Source organism: Crocodylus siamensis, chromosome 13 (assembly GCF_052110815.1).
Source record: "Crocodylus siamensis isolate JL-2025a chromosome 13, ASM5211081v1, whole genome shotgun sequence".
Lineage (NCBI taxonomy): Eukaryota > Metazoa > Chordata > Crocodylia > Crocodylidae > Crocodylus > Crocodylus siamensis.
This window is the reverse complement of record NC_143407.1, coordinates 25713884-25728843: the sequence shown is the minus strand read 5'-3', so window position 1 is coordinate 25728843 and position 14960 is coordinate 25713884. Positions and strand designations below refer to the sequence as shown.

General features: G+C 44.4%; 1 long non-coding RNA gene across 5 annotated transcripts in view; it reads right to left on the bottom strand.

The window, feature by feature from the left end:
• LOC149854118 (uncharacterized) overlaps positions 1-14960 on the bottom strand; it is a 276904-nt gene that overhangs the window by 215160 nt on the left and 46784 nt on the right. The gene's annotated exons all lie outside the window — the stretch shown is intronic.

Genomic DNA, 14960 nt, shown 5'->3' with positions numbered 1-14960 from the left:
ATCCAACAGCAATGGAAGGATAGTGATATGCAGAACAAAATCAACCAAGAATCTGCAAAACAATGTCAGTGGTGCCAAAGAAAACTAAACTACCTAATGTCCTGTACCTCCTTTCTTTCATTGGTCAGTAGACTATTAAAAGTCTCCTATACCAACATAGCTCCAAGGCCATTGCTGCTTGCCGTGAGTGTTCTCGTCCTCTGAACAGAGGCCCGTTGTGACCGAAGCATTAAAAATGTTTGATGTGCTACTACTCTACAAACGCAAGATACCTTTTTACAATCACGGTTACTTGCAGGCACAAAAATGGCTGGATATATTGCTTCTTTAAGCATCCTGAGACTGGCCATTTTAGCTGCCATGTTTTCCCCTAAAGATACGTATCTAATCCTTGATAGGCAGAACACCTCATTTGTTTTAATTCTGAGCTAGAGCATACTAGTCTCTTTCAATCTCAATTAGCCAGTAGGAAATTTATTTAGAAAGCTGACAGGAACTATTTGGGGGATTAATGATCACTGATTTATGAATATTGAGTAGTATTTCAATAATCCAAGCAGAGTAATCACTTGTAGCTAAAGCCAGCTCTCCCAACCATTATAGTCTGTAGCAATCACTCAAAGGCAGTTAAATGATTCTGATTTATGACCTTAACCTACAGGGCCCAGTACATTTGCTCTATCAGTGTGTAAATTCTAAAAATGCAATTCCCTGCACCTCTAGAGAGCCAATTTAAGTCAACATTATGCATGAGCTGAGCATGCTTGAATTCTCAGATCTCTTATTTCACTCATTAAATTTGCACTGAACATCTTGCAATTAAAATTTCATATAGATTTCTTCTTATGATTGACATTTGGCCTTGGCAAAATGAGTTTAAATTTTGTTTCTCTAAAGATTTAGAAGTGAGTAGATTGATCTAGACATTGTTTTCTGCAAGATGATGATGATGGAGCACTAATGCTTTGATTAGCATTTTGAAAAGCCTCCCTTTTTGCTGAAAGGCTGTCTATAAGTACTAAGCGGAAGCAGTTCAGTAACCCAAGTCGAGTCTACAGTTAATACTGCTGTATGAGAAATACAGCTGCACAAAATATACATGCAACCCCTTCCTGCTTTTTAAGCCAACTTCTCTAACTAGGGTGGAACAAATTATGCCTTGCAGTACAAACGGATGTGTTCTGTTTACAGTGAATGACAGAGTAAATTTATACTTCATTATGTGGTTTATTTTTTTATTTTTGAAGTAAACCCAAGACAACTATAGTAGGGGTGGAGCTGTAGTGCTGGCTTGCCAGGCAGCGATTTAAAAAATCCCCAATACTTTATGATAAAAGGCAATCATTTGAAAATAAAGACCATATAGATTTAATGCAACATGGGATGCTTCACGCTATATCAATCCATTCTTTCATTATATACATCCTGTGACCAGTACAGTATGTTGTGCAAGGAAGATCAATAACCTTTGAAGGACCTAAATATAGACTAGACATGCAGACCATCTCAAAGCACAATCAAGTTTTTTGTGTACATGCAGCACCCAGCACAACTGAGCATTGATCTTATAAACCACTTTCAGTATCATCCAGAGACTGCCAAAAACACACAAGCAGGCCGCACGAGCCCTGTTGCATTCTCTGGCAGATTAGAGGCCATCGGCAGAGGAAATGCTTTATCTCTGGGGTCTGAATTAAAGGAGATGGCTGAAGATGGTCCCTAAGCAAGGAAAATCTGAATCAATGTTTTAGTCTTCCATTTCAACTCCACTGGTGGGAGCAATGATGGAAGCTGTGCTGTAGATAAAGCAATGCTATTTTTAACACCTTGTTGTCTAAGATGTCGGCAAGACTGCTCACCCCCTCTCTGCACTTGAGATTCTCCTCTAATATCAGAATCCATTAGAAAGCATTACTCATGACCCTGATTCAGTCCAGCAGCTTGCTTAAATTAAAGCACGAGTAATCCGATCTCCGTTTCATAAATTACACAAGCATGTGTCCAAGTCCAACTGAATTTGGTAGGATTTATACATGCACTTACTGCATGGCTGAATACAGACTGGATTACTCACATGCTTAAAATTAAGCAGGAGGTTAAGTGCTTTGCTGAACTGAATCAAGACCCCCCAACGATTATTTATTAAAAAAGGGAAGGTACTACGCTTCTCTAGTAACCTCCCCGCTACCTCCCAGGTCTAACAAAGGGGATAGAAGGGATGCAAGTAAGGGTAAATCTTTGGAGCAGGTCCAGGGGATACCAATGAAATGAGGTCCTTCCCAAGGGATGAGGCTGGAGAAGACGCTGCAGAGTCTCCTTTAGCCTTCGGGAATGAGTAGCTTTTGAGAAATCTCCTGGGCTGTGGGGAGAGGTGGATGATTCTTTTCTGAGCCCTTCAGCTTAACTACCCACCTCTCAGCCCAGCTGTTCAGGCCAGATGCTTGGCATGGTATTTGCCCCTTAGCAAATGATAAGCAAAGGAAATACACAGCAATGTGTCCTGGTGTTGAAGCAGATCAATATTGTACCTAAATTCTATTATGTAGCTAAGAGGTATAAATTCCATGCACTTTCCTTGGAGAGTATCAATCTTGCAGCAGTTACCCAAGGCATATTTTACAGCAGAACAGTAAAGTCTTTACAGTCACAGCATAATTACAGTAACAGACCAGTATTTTAATATCATCTCTATGAAATTAAATTTTGTTTCCATGTCCAGTCAATAATTCTGTCTCATCTCCGTGATGAATAGAGCCTGGCGAATAATTTGTCATGAATAATTTATTCACTGTATTACACCTTTCGGCTCTTTCTGAACGGTTTCGTGAAGTTCTGGAGCGGATTCATTACATGTGCTCATGCAACAAATAATTCTTGCCTGCCGATCACTCAGAAGCAGTTTATTGCACATAGTGAAAAACTGCGTTCCCTGGGTTATGCGGTATTTTTTCTGTTGTCTGAACGTGCTGGGAGGAGGGCGTGCTGAAGTAGCTTGAGGAAAGATACAGTTCCTTCTTGCCCTGGCTGCAATCAGAGGTGTGCTGAAGCCCAGTTAGGTCCGGCTGACTTGCCTTTAATTTCACCAGCTCCAGTAAACAATGCAATGAAGATGGGAGTGACACCGGTTCTGGCCACCCAAGTAAGTGCCTAGAGTCCCATGTGGACCTATAGGAAACTCTAGTGAAGGCCATCCTACACCATGTCTTCTCTGCATGGTTGACAACATTGAGGGTAACTGCCCTGCAATCACACCTCAGATGAAACACACTTCAGTATAAATAGAGCCTTAGACTTAGGGAAAGAGATGCTCCCAATCGTTGCTTGCAGACCTCTGGCAGCAGAGCAGGCCAGGGAAGTGTGTATGATCAAGCAGAAGAAAAAAAAAAAACCAACCAGCCACCCAGCCAATATTTTTGAGAGAACAGGAGATAAAGACCAGCATGAGATTCCACCAGAGACTTCAATGCAATGGAGAGCATAAAATGGGGCTAGCCACAGCGAAAGTTTTCAAGATGCCATCCAGCTTCTGTATTGTAGCATCTATCATACACAACGTGAACAGGGTGTTTATAGGGTTAGCTTGGCTGTCAATGCACAAGTTGTGTCTTGTCGCTTATTTTTTATGGTAGGCAATCCCATCCATCTGAAAACATCTTAGTGGACTGTTGGAAATGACACTTGAAAAATACAGGCTGTAAATCAATATTCAGGGTTCTGTCCCTGGCCAAATTTTGAAAACAAAATTGAAATTCAGCTCTCAGCCACAAGAGAAAGAATCTGACAAGCATAACACTTCCAGATAACCTGCCAATAGTCATCTTCTGTGATCGTACATCAGGCCTAGTATCTTGAACATGCAGAGAGAGTCATGATTAGAAGGGGGAAATCTGATACAGAAATGAAAAAAAGGGAATAAATTAACTCCACAAAAAAGAGAATTTTTCAGAGATGAGTGGTTGTCATGAACTGGACCTCCTGATCACCTGGATAATAAATTAACACATCTTCACTTCGCCACTCATACAAATGGCATGTGCGCTCTATACTGATTGCAATACACACTTGAATCTACCCTTCACCCCTGGGAGTTGCCCCCCTTCCAGCCAAAGGAAGTACATGAATGCTGTTACTGAGTAGTTAGACAAGCAGTGTGCAACCCCGGGCCTGAAGGCCAGATCCATCCCACAGAGCCATGTCATCCAGCAGGGGAATGATGGAAGTGTTAGCTGCCGCTCCCCGCTGCCAAAATTTGACCCCACAGGGAGCCCTGCAGGTGAAATGACTTGGCTGTATGCATCATATTGCACTGGTGCACAGTCAGGCCAGTGTGCGGGGTTGCTCAACGGGCAGATCCAAGTGCACGGGTCCTCACTGCAGCTGGATTGTACCCGTAGACAGGGATGATGCGTGATCCCTGTGCACCCCCTGCAAAAAGGTGCACCGCTCACCACCCCGCCATCAGCATCTGTGGGCGGTCCCTGATTGCCTCTGCCCACCGCTGCCAGTGGCGTCTGTGGGTAGTTGCCAACCCATTGTTGGAGCTTCCCACCCCACCCCACCCCACCGACAGTGCCAGTGGCATCTGTGGGAGCTCCCCGCTGCCAGGCTCCCACCACTGCCAGTGCAGCCGTGCCTCCCAGCCGCCGGGGGCACGCACCGTTCCTGCCCGTGGACAAACCCTGCACGTGGGATTCAGCTTATGGGGCCAAGTTGAGAACCACTGGCTTAGACTGCTGATTCTCAACCAGGGGGTAGCAGCACCCTTGGATGCCTTGATATCCTTCCAAGGGTGTTGCAGGGGACAATGTTCACACCATTAGGTGTGTCAACATGAGTCACAAGATAAATCCTGAGATTTCAAACAGGAATCCGTAACGTTAAATACATTCTGATCTGTCGGGAGTCTTTCTGAATTCTCTGCAACACAAGAATTGCTCTATTTTTTTTCTATAGTCAAAATCAAGTGAAAACCAACAGCTGACATTTTCCAAAGGTGCCTCGAGTCTAATGAGGGGTGCCTTGAGTCTAAAGAAGTTGAGGACCGCTGGTTTGGACTGTAAATTCCTTATGAGAGGGAGAGCTTTGTACAGCACTAGCACAATAGGGCCCTGACCTGTACGAACTCCATCAATTGAAATAATAAATCAGAACAACAAAAGACTAACATGAAACATGGGGGAAAGGTATAGATACAGAAAGTAACCTGATTAATAAGTAGCAAATGTGCAGTGTTGTATGAATATCTATATTGTTATCCCAAGCAGCCAGACGAAACAAAAAAAAAAAATCTGAACTCATACAGTTTGTTTTAATTAAAAGATGAACTGATCTGGAATTCAAATGCAGACATGAGTTTGCTGTAATTCTGTTCACCCACAAAGAAAACACAAAGTCCCTTTTCTCTGAATACAGGAGTCAAACTGCAGGAGACAATTTCATTGCCCGAAGGTCTCTGCCCCTTTTTGGCCACCACTTGGCCAAAAAGCAATTTCTCCAAGTCATTTTGGAGACTGCAGCACTTCCATAACACTGAAAATCCTACTTCTGAGGCCCATCTTTTAATCCCTTCCCAACATATAAACATATACCCACCCCTTCTCACTTTCACAGCTAAGATTCAGATGCTCCCTCATCTCTTCTTCTGGCCCATCTACCTCTGTGGTAGCTGCCTGCAGTCTGCAGCTTATCTAAGGTCCTGGCACATTTCCTCCCCCGCCATGCTTTGGCCTTCCAGCCCATGATACCCCCAAATATCCCTAAAGAAATCACCATGCCCATTTTAAAGGGGCAATATGCAATTGTAGTGATCTAATTAAGGATTAATATGCCTTTTCCATATAGTGCCTACACATCTTTGGATGTCAAATTCTTAAAAACCTTGGTAAAAAGAGTAGACATTCAGTGGTCCTCTAGATAAAACTACCAAAATGATGGTAGCCTGAACATGGAGGGGTAAGGTTGCTGGTACTGCAAACATCCAGTGTTGTGCTAAGGCAGTTCACAAGAAGTCCCCAAAATGGAAGCAGTATTGTTAGCTAGGTGTGGGATAGCACATACATCACTATATATTGCCTCTAACCAGGACTCATTGGCACATCTGCAATGCCATACTAAACTGGCTACACACCTTCTAGTTCAGGCCTAGAGCAGGCTGTCCAAGAGTGCTGCCTGTCACTGTAGCAAAGTAGATACTGTTCCTGGGATAAAGTTGAACAAAATCCTGATCCTGATTTTTTTTTAAATTCCTTCAGGATGCTGGAAGTGTTTTTCAGCTTGGTATCATCCCAGCTAAACCAGGCATTTAGTAGCTGTACCCACAGGTTCGTGTGTGGATTTGGAATAGTGTTTGCAAAGCGTGAGTGATCTATCAATGTCTCAGGTAACAGACAGAAATACTGGATAGGCAAGGATCTCATATTTTATATATTAGAATATAAAAAAAACTAAGGTGGGAAAGGACCTCAGGAGGTCATCTAGGTCAACCTCTGCTCAAAGCAGGACCATCCCCAACTACCTCATCCCAGCCCAGACTTTGTCTACCTGGGTCTTAAAAATATCCAAGGATGGAGATTTCACCACCTCTCTGGGTAGCCTGTTCCAGTGCTTTACTATCCTCCTCATAAGAAAGTTTTTCCTAAACTTACCTTGCTGCAACTTGAGATCGTTTCTCCTTGTTCTGTCATCTGCCACCACTGAGAACAGGCCAGCTCCATCCTCTTTGTAACCACCCTTCAGATAGTTGAAGGCTGCTATTAAGACCCCCCTCAGTCTTCTCTTCTCCAAACTAAATAAGCCCAGTTTCCTTAGCCTATCCTCAGAAGTTATGTTCCCCAGCCCCTGAACCATTTGTCTTGCCCTCTGCTGGCCTCTCCAGTTTGTCCACAGCCTTTCCATAGTGGGAGGCCCAAAACAGGACACAGCACTCGAGATGTGGCCTTGCCAGTGCCAAATAGAGAGGAATAATTACTTCCCTCTATCTGCTGGCAATGCTTCTTAACAATGCAGCCCAGTATGCCATTAGCCTTATTGTCCACTCTAACCCCCAGGTCCTTTTCTGCAGAGCTACTGTTCAGCCAGTCAGTCCCCAGCCTGCACCGGTGCATGGGATTGTCCCATCCCAAGTGCAGGACTTTGCACTTGTCCTTATTGAACCTCATGAGGTTTTTTTTGGTCCAATCCTCCAATTTGTCAAGACCTTTCTGAATCCTAGCCCTAGCCTCCATCGTACCTACTGCTCCCCACAGGTTGGTATTATCTGCAAACTTATTAAGAGTGCACTCCATCCCATCTTCCATGATGAACATACTGAACAAAACCATCTCTGGGACTAACCCCTGGGGCACTCCACTTGATACCGGCTGCCAACTAGACATATAGCCGTTGATTGCTACCCTCTCAGCCCAACAATCCAGCCAGTTTTCTATCCACCTTACAGTCCATTCATCCAACCTGTACTTCCTTGGCTCGCTTGCAAGAATGCTGTGGGAGACCGTATCAAAAGTCTTGCTCAAGTCAAGGTATATCATGCCCACTGCTTTCTCTGCATCTGCAGAGCCAGTCATCTCATCATAAAAGGCAATCAGGTTGGTCAGGCATGACTTGCCCCTAGTGAATCCATGCTGACTGCTCCTAATCCACTTCTTCTCCAAGGGCTTAGAAATGGATTCCTTGAGGATCTGCTCTATGATTTTTCCAGGGCCTGAGGTGAGGCTGACTGGTCTGTCATTCCCTGGATCCTCCTTCTTCCATTTCTTAAAGATGGGCACTGTATTTGCCCTTTCCCAGTCATCCAGGACCTTTCCCAATCGCCACAAGTTTCCAAACATAATGACCAGCGGCTCTGCAATCACAATTGACCAATTCCATCAACACCTTTGGGTGCATTGTGTTAGGTCCCATGGACTTGTACACGTCCAGCTTTTCCAAATAGTCCCTAACCTGTTTTTTCACCACTGTCAGCTGCTCACCTCCTCCCCAAACTGTGCTGCCAGGTGCAGTAGCCTGGGAGCTGACCTGTGAAGACTGAGGTGAAAAAGGCACCCAGAACTTCAGCCTTTTCCACATCAGCTATCACTAGGTTGCCTCCCCAGGGATGTAACACTTTCCCTGATCCTCCTCTTGTTGCTGGCACACTTGTAGAATCCCTTCACGTTACCTTTCACATCCTTTGCTAGCTGCAACTCCACTTGTGCTTTGAGCGTCCTGATTTCACCCTTGCATGCCTGAGCAATACTTACACTCCTCCCAAGCTGTTTGCCCAAGTTTCAGCTTTTTGTAACCTTCCTTTTCTGTGTTTTAGTTCACTGAAGAGTTCCCTGCTAAGGCAAGCTGGTCTTTTCCCATACTTGCTCATCTTTTGGTGCATCAGGATGGTTTGTTCCCATGCCTCCAGTAAGGTTTCTTTAAAATACAACCCCCTTTAAAATCATTTCTTTAACATACAACTGGCTTTCTTAAAATACAGCTTATATTATCCATAAGACGGCATTGCTGCCCTCTTCCTTCACCCGCTCTTCCACTATTCCTCTCCGTGGTTCCTCTACCTATCACCTTTATTGTGTTATCAGTGACATTTTTCATACAGGCACAGTATTTGTACAGTTGGTATGTTTTTGCCTGCCTGCCTGTTGACCTTTGTATCTATGCACTCCCATATACGTACAGAGTTTAAATTGGGTTCTGGGCAGGGGGGCACTCTCCTGGGAAAGGAGATTGAAAATTCAGAGCGTTTGGCACAGTCCAGAAGGCAAACAATACCAACTAGCTCCTCCAAAAGAACCTCTGAGTCACCGATGAATATTATCCCCTGGCTAGAATGGTTTAGTGCATAGATAAAACCCAGCAGAGGAATCGTCGCTCCTCAGCCTGCCCTTTCTATGATTGCACACAAGCAGTATTCTCTTCCAGCAGACTCGATTCTAACCTTGACTTCTACAAAAAAGTATACTTAGAAGATAAAATAGCAGACATGTCGGGAAGGAGAGAGCACTGGGCTGCTGAGTTCTCATCGCTGGCTCTGAAACTGACTCTTGAGCCTTAAAATAATGATCTTCCTTGTGTATTTCAAGTTCCCAGCTGTGATTTCCTGATAATAAAATCATACTTATTCACTGTCGTGTGGGACTCACGAATATCTATATAAATCTTGCAAACAAAGAACAATGGTTCTGCCTTTGTATAAGGATTTAAGGCTTGCTCCATTCATGCTTGTAATTCCTGGAGCGGAAGACTTGATTTCAAAAGCGACACAGGTTTCAATGGGAGTTTTGCCTAACTAATCACTTCTGAAAAGGAAGTTATGGCTCCTAAGTCAGGTGTTAAAAAATAAATGTGGAAACACCAAAAAAGTACCTATCAGAAGCTAGGCCTGTATCACAAAAGTGCTCGCTGATAGAAAGCCACTGGAGATGCTCCTCGCCAACACTCATGGGGCCCAGAGTGGTAAAGGGGATATTCCAAAAATCAGTATCTGTATCCACCACTACCACACAGTCCCATCTGAGATACCCGGTCCCACTTCTTGAGGGACAAAGCAGCGTGGAAGATATTACTGTAGGCTAACCCTATTTTGATGTGTACTTGCTAACTGACAGCCACTTTTACTTGATGCTGCCTGGATTCAGATGCTCCCATGGCCCGTCATTTATCCAATAAAATAACAAACATTACATGAAGTTAAAGATAAAATTGAAAGCGCTGTTAGAAAAAAAAATGCAGTGAGTGTTTACTCTGCCTTCTAACATACAATCCTACATAAAACATAATCCATTTTAGATTAGGAGGGAGCCCTCTGGAAATATTAGATAAACTTCACTAAAGAATGAATGGTTATTTAACTTATGGAAATTGGTGTGTTCGGAGTCATAGAGCCTTATTTCACATCTGCATTATAGCAAAAGCTAGAATTACAGACCCATAAAGAATAATTCTGATGCTTCACACATGCAATGATCTTAATAACAGACATGTCCCCAATGATACAATATGGCCACAAGTACTTAACCACTTAATTAAAATCTAGAAATTCAAATGTAACTTGCATTCAAATAAAATTGCCCTTCACAGCTGAATTTCAGTAACCTATGACCCTAAACAATACTAAACAATTAATAGTATTCTGTTTAACCAATGTTGGGATGTCCTCAGCAAGAGATAGCAGGTGCCACTTTACCAGGTTAGACTGATAAGCTATTTCAGGGATGAGAGGCAGGAGATGAGGCAGGGGAGGGGGAACACAGTACATGACATTTCATATATATAGTACAGGAAAATTACCTATTCTGAATGCACAGAATTGCAAATGTACTTCATAAAAACTGGTATGAAATGCCTGTTTGTTAAGTCAAAATCTTTGAGACCAAGAAGTCATATTTGTTCTCCAGCTTCTTTTAATTCTATTATAATGCAAGACAACTGTTAAATGAGGAAATCGGTAACAACCTATTATATGGTGGTAGAAGTGTACTATTTTTAGAGCTGTAAGGAGTATTCTACCGAGGAGGAATTAACGCAGTTTAAAAAATTATCAGGCTTTCCAACAGAATGTGGGAGATCAAAATGTTCTATTCTGTAGCAACAGAGAAAAGAAATTAGCTATGTTCTCCTTACTGACAGTTTGTGTGTGTTTGGAGACAATGCTCTGAGACAGGTTAAGACAAATTAGTGTCATAAAAGCAATTGAAAAATAAATTGTAACACAATTCTGAGGTCATGCATTTCAAGGAGCTTTTCTGTATTTAAAGTCGGAGCAAGTAGAGAATGATTCAAGTCAACACTTACATCAGCTCTTAAATAAGATTTGTCATTTTGCATTTCAAGCCTTCAATTAATGAAAGAACTTAAGATTAGTTATAGCATAATACTCCACAGTTGAACTAAGTTCTGCGTGGTGCATACTGAATGAGGCTGGGTAAACGTACAACTGAAGTAGTCAAAAAAGAATACATCCTCCAGGCGTCTGGGCAAACTTATCTTCCAGTCTTACAGAGAACTTGACGTTAGGGCTGTGCAAAGCTTTGGACAGAGCTTCGGATCCAGAGGAGCTTCGGATGTTTCAGGGTCTGAAGCAGCACATCCGGGTCGAAGCACTGGCCTCATTTGGCTTCCCGAAGCGCTTTGGAGCTGCCTCGGAGATCCGACCATAGGGTATAATTGGGAAACAATAAAATATCTATAACTTTGTTGTTTTTTGTCCAATTTGGATGAAATGTTCAGGGGTGGTAGACTCTGCAGAGAGAATGAAGCTTACCAAGTTTCAAGAACATCAGTGCAGGGGTTTGGGGGGAACTGCACCCCAAATTCTCTCATCACTTCTAGGCATTACAACATAGGGAGGTCAAAACTGCAGGGATGGTAGCCTATGCTGAGGACACAACACCTGCCAAGTTTCAAGAAGATTGGTACAGGCGTTTGGGGGGAAATTGCACCTCAAATTCTTGAAAGCAAAACTCCTGTCACGTCTGTGTTACACCACTGGGGGGGTCAAAACTGCAGGGGTGGTAGCTCTTGCTGCGGCCACGACGCCTGCCAAGTTTTCAAGATCAGTGCAGGGGTTTGGGGGGAACTGCCCCTCAATCTGCAGACAAGCAAAACTCATGACATGGGTGACCCTGCATGTGTTCAGGCGCAGCGGGGTGGCAGCTGCAGGGATGGTAGCCCCTGCTGCAGCCACGACACCTGCCAGCTGTGGAGGAGATCGGGGCAGGGGTTCTGGGGCCCTGCACCCCTAGCTGCTGATGGACAAAACTCGTGACATGGGTGCTGGTGGGACTGTCTGTGTCTGTCTTGGGGCATGGGAGAGACTGCTGCAGGCCTGGCTGCTGTGCTACTGTGTTACCAATAAATCAGGATTCACTCAGGGACCTAGCTAATGTAGCCAGTTAATTGCCATCAATTAGCACCTGGAAAACCAGGCTAAGGAGAGGAAAGAATCAATACAGACATTCAACTGCCTCAAGACAGACACAGTCAGTCCCACAAGCACCCATAGCACGAGTTTTGCTTGTCCGCAGCTTAACACCCGCGGGGTCCCCATGTCACGAGTTTTGCTTGTCTGCAGTTTGAGCTGCAGTTCCCCCCAAACCCCTACACCAATCTTCCTGAAACCTGGCATGCTTTGTGGCCTCAGCAAGAGCCACCAGCCCTGCAGTTTTAACCCCCCCTGTGTTGTAACACAGGGGTGTGACAGGAGTTTTGCTTTCAAGAATTTGGGATACAGTTCTCCCAAACCCCTGCACCGATCTTCTTGAAATTTGGCAGGTTTCATACTCTCACCAGAGTCTACCACCCCTGCAAGTTTCATCCAAATTGGACAAAAAAAACAACAAAGTTATGGATATTTCATTGATTCCTATAATACATTATAGGTATTCATTAATACCCTATGGCCAGATCTCTGAGGCTGCTCCGAAGCTTCGGAGCCGCTTTGGCCAGATCAAAGGGGAAACCCGGTCCGGAGCTCTGGATCAGATCCGAAGCGGCTGGACCCGAAGATGGATTGGATTGCACAGGCCTACTTGACATATCATAGTTCCAGTTCATGAAAGCAGTTAATAAGCGCCTGCTTTGGTGTATACCTATTTAAGAACGCACTTAAGCTGGTGCATAACTCCAAGCACATGTATTAGTACCATCGATTTCAAGGGCATTTCAATGTATGCTTAAAGTGCTCTCTTGAATAGCAGCTTTCCCTGAACTAGGGCCTATAAGAGGTCTTTTTTGACTCAAGATAAGTAAGTGGGAAGTGTAAGCCCCTCTCCCCAAACCAATAATGCCTAGATGAACCTTTTCATGGACAATCAGCCAAACATTTTTCTGCTAGGAAGTATTCAGGGATGTCAAACATACTCCATGGGCCTGATCTAGTCCACAGAGCCAGGTCATGCAGCCCACAGCCCTGACGGGGAACCTTCCCATGGCTGTAGCAAAGCACCCAGGTGAGAGTTGCCTCAGCAGCTCGGTGGGAAGAAGCTCAACACCATGGCTTGTCTCTCAGTGGCAACCAAGCCCCTGGGATGCTAGACCTCTTCCTGCTGGGTCCTGGACTGGAAATGTGGGAGATGGTTTGTGGGCTCAACCCAGCCCATGGGACCAGTGCCACACCATTCTTCCAGCCCACGGACCAATCCAACACCACTCATCCAGCCCACTGGGCAGACAAGTTTGATACCCTTCATCTAAAGTATGCAGCCAGGATTTTTGGATATGTTTTTTTTTCTTTTCTTTTTTTTTTTTTTTTGCACATAATACTATCATATTACATTTTGCTAGTTCTTAGACACTGGCTTTGAATATTAGACTATGCCAGAGTTATTAACTGAGTTATTCACTAGACCTTTCATTTTATGGCTACTAATTACGGCTACTAATTACTTATATATATTTTTTTTTACCTATACCCAGCATCTTGTCTTACCAGCACTACAGAATCATATTGGGTGATTCAAGACAAAAATAGGAAGACTCTCATTCTCTATTACCTCCTACAGCTATAAGAGCAAATCCTTCAAAGCATACTGAGCATCCTCCAAGAGTACTTTACTGTTGCACCAACTCAAAATGTGCTAACCTGGAATCCATAAACCTCCAAAGTCAAAAAAGCAAAAGCATTATTTTAATCCAGTATTCAAAAACCATGTGATACTTTTTAGTAGAGAATACTGCTAACTGGGCCAGCTTTGGAGTCTTTCTGTCCGTCTTTCGAGAGTTTTCTTTTGCCGCAGATATGATTGAACAAAGACATTCAGCCCCCTTGAGATTCACTCCAGTAAAGTTTGCAGGTTTACAACAGGACTGCATTTGCCCCACATTAATTAAACTGGGTGAAATGGCGCTTCATGGCAAACGCTGTCCATTAGCCTCTAACACCAAAGTGCTACGACTAGTGACGAGCACATTGTGTGTGTGGAACTGGGAAACGATTGTTGATTTATGACTTCTAGCAGCAAGAACTGGGCATTTTTCAAAATCATGAAAGCACTTCACTAAGTCTCAATCTGCTCATCTTTAATCACCACTATAATTTCAATCGTCTCCACCTACTGTGAACAATAAATTAAACAGAGGAGCTGTTTAGTCAGGGACGATTTTATTATTCATTTTTTTTAAATTGAAATGCCCGTAACTTGCCATGCTGACTGTCATTCTTTGGTCAGTAAATAGTGCCCCCTGCAGAGATTAGTACATGTTCAGACTCAATCTCTGCTGAGTGGTGATTCAGAAAGAGCCATTTTTTTCTTCTTGACCTAGAAGCCATAGTGGCACCATCTCATTTCTAAGGATATGGATAGCCTGAAATACAAATTTGCTCACTATTGAGCAGGCCAACTGATTCTGTCTTCATAGTGCTGTTCCCCATGGGAGAGGCATTAAAGGGGTGGGCAAAATATGGCCCTTGGGCCAGAGGCTTTGTCCAACCCAAAGCAACTCCCTTGGTCCCACCTGGCCCAGGCACTGTCTGGCCATGGTGCGTCCTGCCACCCCTAGGCATGAAGCAGGGCTGGGGAGGCTCCACGGTGGGACTGCCTTTCTAGGCAGCTCAGGCAGCAGCAGCTTCCTCCAGCTGTCACTGGCTCCAGCCATGCAGCCAGTGGGGACATGGGTGTGCAGCCCTGACCTGGCACACTGTGCACCTGCTCTGGACTTGCCTGCCCAGGCTAAACAGTGGCAGCAGCAGCCGGGCAGAAACTGTTCTTCAGCACAGGGGGAAAGTGCTCCTCCCTCTCGCTGCTGCTGGCATTTCCCACTGCAGCTGGTGGAGCCTGCACTGTGCCAGGCTACCTTGAGTCTCCAGTACCATCACTGCCACCCCTGGGCTGCCCAGTGGCTGCTCTGCACCGTCACCACTGCCCCACAGGGCAGCCTGGAGGCAGCAGTGATGGCACCGGAGATGCAGGGCAGCCCGGTGCAGTGCAGGTTCTGCTGGCTGCACTGGCAGTGGCAATGGGGAGAGGCTGCTTTTC